The sequence below is a fragment of the Octopus sinensis genome, linkage group LG10 (assembly GCF_006345805.1).
Source record: "Octopus sinensis linkage group LG10, ASM634580v1, whole genome shotgun sequence".
In the NCBI taxonomy this organism is placed as follows: domain Eukaryota; kingdom Metazoa; phylum Mollusca; class Cephalopoda; order Octopoda; family Octopodidae; genus Octopus; species Octopus sinensis.
In genome coordinates, this window is record NC_043006.1 from 57201806 (window position 1) to 57215269 (window position 13464).

The following is a 13464-nucleotide window of genomic DNA, read 5'->3' on the forward strand; positions in this document are numbered from 1 at the left end:
CGTCTCAGAGTCAGCGATGGAGTCAGTACATAGTCGATCGGCGTGCTTGAAATAACAGCCAAATCTATATGAGAAATGGGATGGTTATGATCGGAAAGTCTTTTAAGTAATGAATGATGATGAAGACGATGATGATAATGATGACGATGATGATGACAATGACGATGGTGGTGGTGATAATGATGATGATGATGATGATCATCATCATCATCATTATTGTGCAATCCTGGTGACACAGGAGGACCTACAACTATCATTCTCCAACCTACAGGGTTATACTTAATGCCATCCTGTCAACTCTTGCCGTTTTTGGAAATCTCGCCCATATTTCAGTAAATTTCAGTAAAGGACAGTACCTTTCTTTCCACTCTCACTTTTTCTCCTCCCCCTCCACCACACACACACACACACACCACACACACACACACAACACACACACACATAAAACTTTAAAAAGTTGTCGAGTGCCCCATAACGAAAGATAAGCTCAACATCCTCCACTACACTACCTCTTTCATTATGGTTATCAGAGGAAAACTGTTTTTCTTGCATATTGGAAGACGTGTGAGTTGGCAATTCTCACGATGGACTTGGTCGATAGCTGGATCCTTTCCAGTCTATATTGCAGTTGTCCGTCATAAGTTCACAAGTCATCAATTCCCGGATACTGAAATAGTGCGTGCAAAAACAGTTTTGTCACTCAGAGTGTATATTTGAAAAGCCTATCTGTAGCACTCCTCGGTAGAACAGCCAGGCCAAGGATTTCTGAAATTTATCTATAGTAGACCCCAACTTGAAAGTTTTTCAGAACAGATCAGTCAGGCTATCCTCATTGAGACCCAGAGTTTCCCCGAGATTGTTGCCGGTACTTCTCCGGGTGTCAAGCTGAAATCCTACAGGCATTTTCGGAATTACCAGTCCTCCAACAACCGTCTCATATTCTTGTAGTGTCGATCACTTTTACGGTGATATCGTTCGACACAGATCTCTCGAATCCCAGCTCGAAATGGAGACCTCTTAATAGTTTTAGCTACCGCAATAATAGCTTGAGAGCCAGCATGTACAGAAGAAGTGAAAGAGAACATTCTCTGCCGACTGAGTGTGAAATATGAAACTGTTCCGATAGCTGGCCGTTCATTCTGATCACTGAACAGATGCTGCTGTGCATTACTGCGATCCAGCTTCTGAAAGCGAACACGACACCAACAGCTTTCAGAACGGTTGCCTATTATCAATGGTCTACCCCATTGAAGGCTTTCGACTCATCCAAATTGATCATACCTCAACCATAGCCAGTTTTATTTCCAACTTTTTCTACTATATATCGCATACGGTAGCGGTTGTCGTGGAATGGCCTATTGGAGATAACAGAGGTTTGCGCTTTCAAGACCAAATCACCTTCGATAAGCGCCAACATTTTTGCTAACACCGAACATATCTTTTCCCCGTGGTCCCATCTGGCCGGTTGTGTATCAACTTGGTGACTGTTTCAATTTTTAAGTTCCACCAATATTTTTTTTTTTTTTTTGATCCATCGATCACAATATAATCAACTCTGGCCGTCGAAGCTTTCTTTTGTTATTCTGTTCCAGACTGTTCTGACCACCGCATCATGCCTAATGGGGAAATAATATCTGAAAGACATTCTTTCGCAGTTTGGCAATAATGAGGTTGATGTCTTCTGTCATGGCTTTGCACAGTCTACATTTGTTGTCTGTTAATGTTTTTGTTGCAAATACTTGCATTTCTCGGTTATGTTTAGAGTTTTGGATGCGGATACAAGTTTGTCACTTCGTATTCATGAATTGCATGATGGTAGCCTTCGAAGTGGGGTCTCATAACCTTGTTGGTACTTCATGTCAAGCTTTTGATATGATCAATTCCTACTATGGTTTTTGTCCTTCGAATCAAGTACCCATGCATTATCTTATCAGTAAACTGGTCCATTTTAAAAATTTTATTCTTTTTTTAGATAGAATTTACCAATGCTTCTTGGGTAGAGATCTATATCAGCTTTTATTTTATGTCTTTCTTGAAGTTCATTAGCAATCCTAATGGTGTTGTTTATTCCATAGTCAAAAACTTGGGTCAGATAGTTACTGATCTCTTTCCTCTGCCCTAGCTGTTGCTTCAGTGACATAATACGTGCTTCATATGACATCAAATCAGATTTGAGACCACGGCCACCAATCCTTACGAGGGATATATAGCCTCTCTACATCTCTTCAAATGTCGAAGTTTCCTGTAACACTGAACAGCTTGTGAGTTCAAACATATATGTCATTGAGTTCTAGTTGTAATAAGTTCAGAAGGCCAGCTGGGAATTCAGATAATCAAAATTTTTTTTACCTTCTTGAGGTACTCATTTCTCCACCTCCCCTTATTGATGGGTCTGTCATAGCCGATATTTTCATCCTGTCAGAGATATTTGTAACTTTCCTCATAGAGTAGAGGTTGCATTTCTCGGTTATGCTTAGAGTTTTGGATGAGGTACAAGTTTGTCACATTTTACCACTAAAACTGCACTTGTGGAATCATTAAATCTCATTCGAATGTCTTTGGAGAATTGGGTTCACATCCATTTGCTTTTTCATATGGTTAATATTTGCCCCATACAAATTCGGGTTACCAATGGACAAAGACAAGGTGAGAGATGTTACTGAACTCATATCTGTAGCTGCTGTTTTGTGATGAAGGCAACAGAGTGTCCAGTGAGAGTACAGAGTAGTACTGACAACCTATCACTCTGAAGGACGGCCTTTTCAAAGCGTATAGCGTTAGATCTGATGTCTTCCATTTTGCCTCTAAAATATGAGGTGCATCAGTTTTTAGTTAGGTAGCTGATGGCAGCTACAAGTAATGGTGATACTTTGTCTAATTGCAATGTATGTATGTATGTATGTATGTATGTATGTATGTATGTATGTATGTATGTATGTATGTATGTATGTATGTATGCATGTATGTATGCATGCATGCATGCATGCATGCATGCATGTATATACCGTAAATCCTCGAGTATAATCCGCATTTTCCCCCAAAATTAAAGGTCAAAATCTCTAGTGCGTATTATACACGAGGTTAAAAATGAAAATTATTTTCTAAGCAATGTCCGAGTCTCTATTTGCTGTCCGGCAATGTTTATTCAGACGCATTTTGTGATGTCGGTCGCGAAAATACCTTAAGCTAAGCCTGAAAGCAATGAAGTCATAAAAGAATCATCCATAATTCGCAGTAAGCAACATTTATTAAACGTTATTACTGTTATTTCTTTATTTTCTGCAAAAAAAAAAAAAATGCACAAAAATGCTACACGTTTGCATTATGTTATATATACAATAATAATAAAGGACGTTACCGTATACAGTTTTACAAACCAAGGACGTTATACAGACCTCCTTGACTCAAGTTAGGGAAGGGGTGCGTATTATACACAAGGTTTAGGTTTTTCAGAGGTACAGCCCCCTAAAAATCCCCTGCGTATTATACTCATGGGCAGACTATACTCGAGGATTTACGGTATGCATGTATATATGTATGTATGTACCGTAAATCCTCGAGTATAATCCGCATTTTTCCCCAAAATTAAAAGATCAAAATCCCTAGTGCGTATTATATACGAGGTTAAAAATGAAAATTATTTTCTAAGCAATGTCTGAGTCTCTATTTTCTGTCCGGCAATGTTTATTCAGACGCATTTTGTGATGTCGGGCGCGAAAATACTTTAAGTAAGCCTGAAAGCAATGAAGTCATAAAAGAATCATCCATAACTCGCAGTAAGCAACATTTATTAAACGTTATTACTGTTATTTCTTTATTTTCTGCAAACAAAATGCACAAAAATGCTACACGTTTGCATTATGTTATATATACAATAATAATAAAGGACGTTACCGTATACAGTTTTACAAACCAAGGACGTTATACAGACCTCCTTGACTCAAGTTAGGGAAGGGGTGCGTATTATACACAAGGTTTAGGTTTTTCAGAGGTACAGCCCCCTAAAAATCCCCTGCGTATTATACTCATGGGCAGACTATACTCGAGGATTTACGGTATGCATGTATATATGTATGTATGTACCGTAAATCCTCGAGTATAATCCGCATTTTTCCCCAAAATTAAAAGATCAAAATCCCTAGTGCGTATTATATACGAGGTTAAAAATGAAAATTATTTTCTAAGCAATGTCTGAGTCTCTATTTTCTGTCCGGCAATGTTTATTCAGACGCATTTTGTGATGTCGGGCGCGAAAATACTTTAAGTTAAGCCTGAAAGCAATGAAGTCATAAAAGAATCATCCATAACTCGCAGTAAGCAACATTTATTAAACGTTATTACTGTTATTTCTTTATTTTCTGCAAACAAAATGCACAAAAATGCTACACGTTTGCATTATGTTATATATACAATAATAATAAAGGACGTTACCGTATACTGTTTTACAAACCAAGGACGTTATACAGACCTCCTTGACTGAAGTTACAGAAGGGGTGCGTATTATACACAAGGTTTAGGTTTTTTCAGAGGTACAGCCCCCTAAAAATCCCCAGCGTATTATACTCAAGGGCGGACTATACTCGAGGATTTACGGTATGCATGCATGCATGCATGTATGTATGTATGTATGTATGTATGTATGTATGTATGTATGTATGTATGCATGCATGCATGCACGTATGTATTTATACATGTGAATATATGTAATATAACTGTGTGTACAATTGTATGTATATATGTGAGCATAAATTTATGTACACGTATAAAAGTTTGGTAATACAAGCAGGAAAATTATTCAAAACATGAGTAAATATATATTTTTATTTAATCAGCAGAAGTTACTGTGTGTTACTTTGTAACTCCTGTTGATTAAATAATAAAAATACATACGTACACATATATTTGTCGACACATGAATATGCTTAAGTGTGTGTGTATGTGTGTGTGTGTGTGGATATCTATGCATGCTTGTCTATGTGTGCGTATCTCTATGTATAGGTCTTCTTTTGTGCGATTACGTATATTCATATATGTACGTGTTCTTTATTTATTTATTTACTCGACGAAAGTATTATATTATTTTATGAATAGTCGAGTAAGTAATGGGACACGATCGTAGAGGCCTGTGTGTAACTGATTTAATCAAATTCCATAGTTCTTACTGGGATTTATTTAGTCAATATCGGCGCATAAGGTGCAACAGAGAAAATTTCGAATATGAAATTTGAATATTACTTGGTAAGAGGAAGTAACTCTTAATGTTAGAGTTATTTCCCTTGGTCCATTATATCAGCAGATGTCATAAGCCTGCCGTTATATCCATCATTAAATTGCTGGTTAAATAATGTGTGTACTTTTTGTGTTAGTGATTTGTAATATTATTTCTATATACTTATCGTCCTAAAATGAGAGGATTTTGTCTCCACTTTATAAACCAAGAAATTTCAAATTTTAATTGCAACTCCGCATGTTACAACAGATTTTTTTTCATTCGAAATCGGACTCCCGACCTTAAGATCGTCAGCCGAATACCTTAACCACTATTCAATTAAGGTGATCTAAATTAATTAGAGCTCCAATTTTAACCTATATTTTTCAACGATATATTCCACGAACTGGATGATGTCCTAGATGAAACCATCAGAATCGGATGGATCTGTGCAGAACTGATAGCATTCACGATCAAGCGCCAGAATTTATACTAGTGCCTTGACCAAACGTTTTAATGCAAAGTTTTGAGTTTTTGAAATTATCGATGATGTCCCAATTTGTTTACGTCCTTCATCAGCAGCGTTGCCTGGCTCACACAATTAAGAATTCTCTCGCTGGCGCATCTAGGCTCATACCACAAGGAATTTTCTGATTCACACAACTAGGAATGCTCTTAATCTATTGCCAAGCTCGCTTGTTGGACAGCCCAGCCAAATTCGGCGAGTTGCTCCTCGCCCCACAAATTAGTATCTCACACATCGCAGCTGCTATTATTGGCTTTTTGCAGATCACACAATTCAGTGAGAGTCGCGGCTCGCCGCCAAGACAGGACTTATGGTCCACTGTCACCGGTTTGCCATTACCGATTTTTTTTCTTTTGTTTTACTGCTAACTAGTGGCCATTCAATTTGTGATCCAGACCAATTCAGGCTCTAAAACCAACACCAGTAAAATAGCAGTTGTCACCTTGTCGAAATCTTTAGCGTGATCCATCTAACATTCTGTTGATTACGAAGCCTAGGGTTATTCCAAACAACTCAGTGGAGTATTTGTTACTGAAAACTCGAACAGAGTTGTACATCATGGTTCGTTAAAACCGAATTGTAGTTTTGTTTCTATGTCGCACCTCTCCAGTTTTGGCCAATTGAACGTCTTCCACTTTCTCGTGTGTAAAAGCGCGTGTATTAGCCTGGACAACGCAGCCTACATGTTTTGAGTGAAAGAAATAGCCTGGCTCAATTTTTGCCGCTAGTTCACTTGTTTCGAGGAATTTTTTAACAGCTACTTCTGATCTGCTTACCAGTTCCTCTTTTAATAACATTTTTCCCGTCACTAGTTCTTCACCAAATCTTATCGATTCTTCTATAATGGGCTTCCTTAAAGAGACTCATAACGAGTTGTTGACGACTGCATTCATTAACACCCGATTAATCCAGTCATTGTAAACTTTTGCACTGGGCTCAAAGCGCTCAATTTTTAATAGCCAGATACATGTCTCTGAGGTTCATCCAAGCCTGCGGTGCAGATCACAAACTTATGATCTGTCAAGGGAAACACTAAATTGAGAACATCCAACGCTGTCCATATCCAATGACCTTACAAAATTTTATATAGATATAGTCCGAATGATCTGATGTTGATTGTTCAAATCCACATTGATACAACTGGGAAATCCAGCTGGTAGTTGTTAGTCAGCGGGATTTTCTCGAGAATGTTTACGAAACTTTCATACCCACCTCTTCAATTAGATACTCTCTTAAATTCTTTATGTGCATCTACTAATAGTCATTTCTAAAAGAAGCAAACAAGAAAACTCATCCTTTTCAGGCACTCACAGCAGCAAGAAGATGGCCTGCAATACAAACAGCAACAGGTTACTCTAACTGAGGAAAAGGCAATACTCATTAAAGAGACTGTTGCCTCACTTGTTGTTAAGCCTCAGGTTAATCCTCATCGAGCAGACCATTTGAGGAAAGACGTTCTGCTCGTATATCTAGTCTTATATTATCTGAAGTGGATTAAAAAAAAAAAAGACAGTGGCGTGTGATTTGAAGATTCCTCTGCAACGTGACACTAAGGCATAAATAAGAATAAAAGAAGAATATATGCTAACTTTTTCCCCTCCACTTTGTTTTTCCTGTGTTATCCTTTTTAATGTGCATTAGTACAAGCTTTCAGAAACTGAGTATTGCGCATGCACACACACACACACACACACACACACACACACACACACACACACACACACACACACACACACACACAGAGGAAATCACAATTCACTGAATAGATATTAATGCATGTTTTAACTACAGAAACTTTACAGAAAAAGGAAAAATCATATTTCACTAACCAGTCTATGCTGTTGTCGGCTGATAAAATTTAAAGTATGTTCTTCAATGCAATTTTTTTTAGTTCATGTAGTGGAAGAAACATGTGGTATTAATTTTAAATATTCTTTTCTACTCTAGGCACAAGGCCCGAAATTTTGGGGGAGGGGCCAATCGATTAGGTCGACTCCAGTATGCAACTGGTACTTAATTTATCGACCCTGAAAAGATGAAAGGTAAAGTCGACCTCGGTGGAATTTGAACGCAGAACGTAACGGCAGACGAAATACCTATTTCTTTACTACCCACAAGGGGCTAAACACAGAGAGGACAAACAAGGACAGACAAGCGGATTAAGTCGATTATATCGACCCCAGTGCGTAACTGGTACTTATTTAATCGACCCCGAAAGGATGAAAGGCAAAGTCGACCTCGGCGGAATTTGAACTCAGAACGTAACGGCAGACGAAATACCTATTTCTATTTCTTTACCACCCACAAGGGGCTAAACACAGAGAGGACAAACAAGGACAGACAAGCGGATTAAGTCGATTATATCGACCCCAGTGCGTAACTGGTACTTATTTAATCGACCCCGAAAGGATAAGAGGCAAAGTCGACCTCGGCGGAATTTGAACTCAGAACATAACGGCAGACGAAATACCGCTAAGCATTTCGCCCGGCGTGCTAGCGTTTCTTTTCTACTCTAGGCATAAGGCCCGAAATTTTTAGGGAGGTGGGCCAGTCGATTAGATCGACTCCAGTACGCAACTGGTACTTAATTTATCGACCCCGAAAAGATGAAAGGCAAAGTCGATCTCGGTGGAATTTGAGCGCAGAATGTAAGGACAGACGATATACCGGTAAGCATTTTCGTCCGGCGTGCTAACATTTCTGCCAGCTCACCACCTTTTAATTTGAAGTAGTAGCAATTTCACTTTGTGATTGTCAAGACAAGGGAGGTGACTGTTAGTTTATGTGTTTCACGATTGTAAATTATGACATTACACAGGGCGCAGCCATTACTATGCGTATTAGTTACGTCATACATCATAAACTCGTGACGTCACACTTTGTTTGAGCTTCTAAACGTCAAGTCGCTTTCATTACATCTCCCTCCCTTTCTAACATTGCAAGAGATATTATGGTCAATATACACACAAAGTAAGGCGGTGAGCTGGCAGAAATGTTAGCACGCCGGGCGAAATGCTTAGCGGTATTCAACATTTAACACTGTTTATGAATCCCTCTTTTCTTGGAGCACTTCTCGAATTCAACAGTTCTTGGTATCAATCTCGATATCGCTCTGGCATGTTGATTTTTCGCCGGTCCGTTGTCTCAGATTCATTTGTACCACAGTTCATAATTTGTTCACATTCTCCATTTGGCTGAAATGTTTGACTTTTCAGCAGCTGTCCACAGATGACGGCGATTTTGTCGATACTGTCTTGCATCTAACGTCTTTATGTTGTAGGACCTTGGTGCGTCATCAATTGATTTGACAACTCCAGGCTTTCATGACTGCTTCTCTTGAATTCTGACTTGCTGTCCATGATTCAAGGGAGGTAACTCTGTACTACCTTTGTCGTAGTAGAACTTTTGCTTGTCTTGACGTGCGTTCAGCTGATCATGTGGCTATTTCTGCTCCCGTACCTGAGGTTTCAGCAAGGCATCGGACACAGATAGGCGACTCTTCAGGCACCTGCTCACCAGCATTTGAGCTAGTGATAGACTGACCATGTCAACCGGTGTAATTCTGTACTCAAATAGAGCTAAATAGACATCTCGGTCACGAGCTTCTGTTTCCTTGAGCAGATTTTTTAGTCTGAACCGTTTTACTGTGGGTATGTCGGATTTGATGCTGTATGTTTGAAGTCCCATTCTAAACCAAAGTTCAAGTGCGTAGCTGGTACTTAATTTATCGACCCCGAAAGGATGAAAGGCAAATTCGACCACGGCGGTAGACGGAATACTGCTAAGCATTTCGCCCAGCGTGCTAACGTTTCTGCCAGCTCGCCGCCTTGGTCAAGTTGCATCTGCCAAAATAGAGAGTTTGCGTCAAGAACGATGAACAGCTCGGCACCTGGCATTCGTGACAATATCCTCAGCAGTTCTCATGGGATAATGTTATCTTTTTATGGCACGATTGAGATCTTTTAGGTTTATACAGATCCTAACCTTGTTTGGTTTCACTACTGTCACCATGCTATTACCCAAGTTTGTGAATTGAGTCTCTTTGACGATAACTTCAAGCTAGGTCATTCGATCAAGTTCTGCTTGCACTTTGTCTACCAAAGCAGCAGACACTTTTCTCGGCGGGTGTACCACGGGTGTGATTTTGTCCACTGTTTATATGTGGTGTTCTCCCGGCATGCATCTGAGTCCTTGGAAAAGTTCTGGATATTCTCCCAGTATGTCTGTATTCACTTTCTGAATGTTGTGAACTCACTGTACCAACTTCAATTTCTCACAGGCTTTTCTTCCCAGTATACTTGGGCGGTTTTCTTTCATAACCTGGAACAGTATTTCATTCGAAGTGCCTCTGATTTCACTTGATACTGATAGTTCTATCTGTCCAAGTTGGAATCGCTTTTCTTCGAAGAATGACATAAGTTTCACTTTTGATTTTGACAGTTCCTTATTCTTCAAATTCAAACTGTCGAACATTGATTTGAAATGATATCGCACTGTGCACCTGCATCCAGTTTGACTTGCACTGGTTTCTTGTTGATTAATAAAGACTCATACCAGTCTTCATCGTATTCATCGGTGCTCATCTATCCAATGAATAATTCTTTAAATTCTTCAATTTCTTCAGAATTGTCAACAGTGTGAAAATGTTTGCGTTTTCTTTCTCTAATGTCTTATCTGTCATACCTATATGGTATTCTAGTTTTATGCATGCTGGCATAATGCATTTGTCACAAACTTTTCCTGCAGCAGGACACTTATCTTTAGCATGTTTGTAACCACGCTGTCTACACTGAGGGTAGTCTTCTGTTCTATCTTTAGGTTAATACTTTCTTGTTGGACCCCTACTGGCATTCGTGGCATTGATATCTGTAGATATGGTCGACTGTTCATCATTAAGAACTTTCAATTGCTGTGTACTGATTTCTGTAGCTTTACACATCTGTACAGTTTTGTTTTCCAAATCAAGATAATGTTCTCTTGGTAACTGCACGCTGAGGTTATCTCTAGGAATTCCAAAGACAATTCTATCTTTAATGATCCCATCATTTAATGTCCCAAATTCACAAGTTCTAGATTTATTTTTTAAATTTGTTACATACTGATCAGTTGTCTCAGCTGGTTTCTGAGATCGTGTGAAACATGTATGTCTCTGAATCGTCAGATTTTTCTTAGGTTCACAAAGTTCCTGAAACTTTTGCTTCACTTTGTCGTAATTCTTGCTGTCCACTTCCTCACTCCACTCAAAAGAGTTATACACTTGAATTGCAGCTTCTCCCTCCACGTGTAGTAGAGCAGCACACTTCACACTGTGATTTAGCTGCGATTCCGCTAGCCGTAAGGTAAAGTTCAAACCTTTGTAGCTGCTGTTTCCAATTCTCGGCTATGTTGCCTTCGAGATTAAGCTGATTCGGGCTTATCTAATTCATTCGGGCGATTATCCAATCCCTCTTCTGACATGACACAGAGCGCAGCCAATACTATGCTGGCAGGAACGTTAGCACGCCGGGCGAAATGCCTAGCGGTATGTCTGCCGTTACGTTCTGAATTCAAATTCACGTGACGTCATACTTTGTGTGCATATCTTAACGTAAATTCACTTTCATTACAACGTTGTCTACGGGAAGCTGTCAAGGATTGATGACGTCAGCAAGTCTCTGATAAACATACTATGAACTGTGATTGATTGTACTTTCAATTTCTTCAATCATTTTTATATACTTTCACATCTATTGATTTCTCTTTCTCTTAGAAGTAGTTATAACTATTGGGTTGTCCGGAAATTGCGTGCCGACTTTTTTAAAAAAAGAAAAAGGTCAATAAATACTCGCCGTTACATTTTTAATCAACCAAATATGAACCATTTTGTTGCACAACGCGTCCCCATCTTTCCTTTAACCTGAAAATATCCTCTTCCCAGAACTGAGGTGGTTTCATGGCAAAGAATTCATCATGGTATCTTTTTACGTCATCCAAGGAATTGAAATTTTTACCATTAAGACTATTTCACAGAGACCTGAATAAGTGGAAATCCGAAGAAGCAATATCTGGTGAATATGGAGGCTGGGGTAACACATCCCAGCCGAGCTGCAGCAATTTTTGTCTGGTTCCCAATGCATCAAATGCCGAAAATGAACTTTCTTATCTTCCATTTTAAAGGGTTACAAAATTAACACAGGTTATAGGAACATAAACCTTCTTCCACGAAAAGATAGCTTAAACTGTGCTCTAAATGGAGGTGTAGTCAAATCTTATTTTATGGATTCAACCATGTTCTAAAAATATGTCGAAAGGTAAGCTTTTATAAATCGGCACGAACTTTCCGGACAACCCGATATTATTATTGTGTGTGTCTAAATGAGAGAGAGAGAGAGAGAGAGAGAGAGAGAGTGTGTGTGTGTGTGTGTGTGTGTTTGCACACGTGCATGTCTACCGATATAATATGCTATGTATGTATGTATATGCTGATCGTTTTTCTATTATAACTCGATTTTCATAGATAACAGATACGGTAGGGTGGTAACCCGAGACTATGATAAAGCGGTTTCAGATTACTTTGTTCTACAAAGGAATGCAAAACATCAAGTTTTTCTTTGCTTGACCGGATCTATTGAAAAAACAAGCGTAAAGGTAGGTGTTAGTGCTTATCACCAGGACTCTAATCTCACGTTAATTCAGTCCACAATGTTACAAAGGAAGAAATGAGGATGACGAGCTGGCAGAATCAACTCAGCAGCGTTTCTTCCGGCTTTATGTTCTGAGATCAAATTCCTTTTAATGTCGATAATATAAGTACGATTTGAGCACTGTCCTTCCAAACATTGCAGGCCTTGTGGCTATAGCGGTAAGTTATATATAGTAGAATTCAATCTATAAATTAATCGAGCACTAAATTCATGAGTTCACTCTGAAAACTCAAGAGAAAGTCGTTCAGTATCTGGACCACCAAATATGAATACGACCTACTCCAATATATAGCTTCAATCCATCTCGTTTCTCTTTAGTCGGATTGTTCCTCTCAGGTTAGGGTTTTCTATAACACGCATTTTTCAGCTCTATTGTTACTCTAAGTTCGGTTATTTATCCGTCAGCCAACACTTATGCGTAACTGACCTATTTGATATTTCTTCTTACTACATACACTGTTGCTTAAATGGCCGCACCCTTCCCACCCTTCACTCTTCGTTAACAGTGTACACTGAAGCGTCTTCAAGGCGTAGCCAAGATACTTTAAGCTAGTCATGCAGAACTTCCATGAAATCAAGCACCAAATATATTCACTCGGACATGACAACATAGGCTATAATCACTACTCAATACCATAGAACGGCGGTGAGCTGGCAGAATCGTTAGTACGCCGGGCGAAATGCCTAGCGGTATTTCGTCTGCCGTTACGTTCTGAGTTCAAATTCCGCCGAGGTCGACTTAGCCTTTCATCCTTTCGAGGTCGATTAAATAGTTAGTTAGTTAGTTAATTTTTTGGCTCAAAAAGCAAAAAGCAAGGCCATGTAGGGGGACAATAAGTACCAGTTACGTACTGGGATCGATGTAATCGACTGAAACCCTTTGTCCTTGTTTCTCCCCTCTATGTTTAGCCCCTTGTGGGAAATAAATAATCACTACTCAGTGTCATAGAACCCAGCAGCGGAGGTATGATGGATGGTAAGCAATGGGCGGTCCGCTCCTAGCGGCGCTTTTACTGAGAAGGCCGGGGCTACCTTTTGACGGCTCT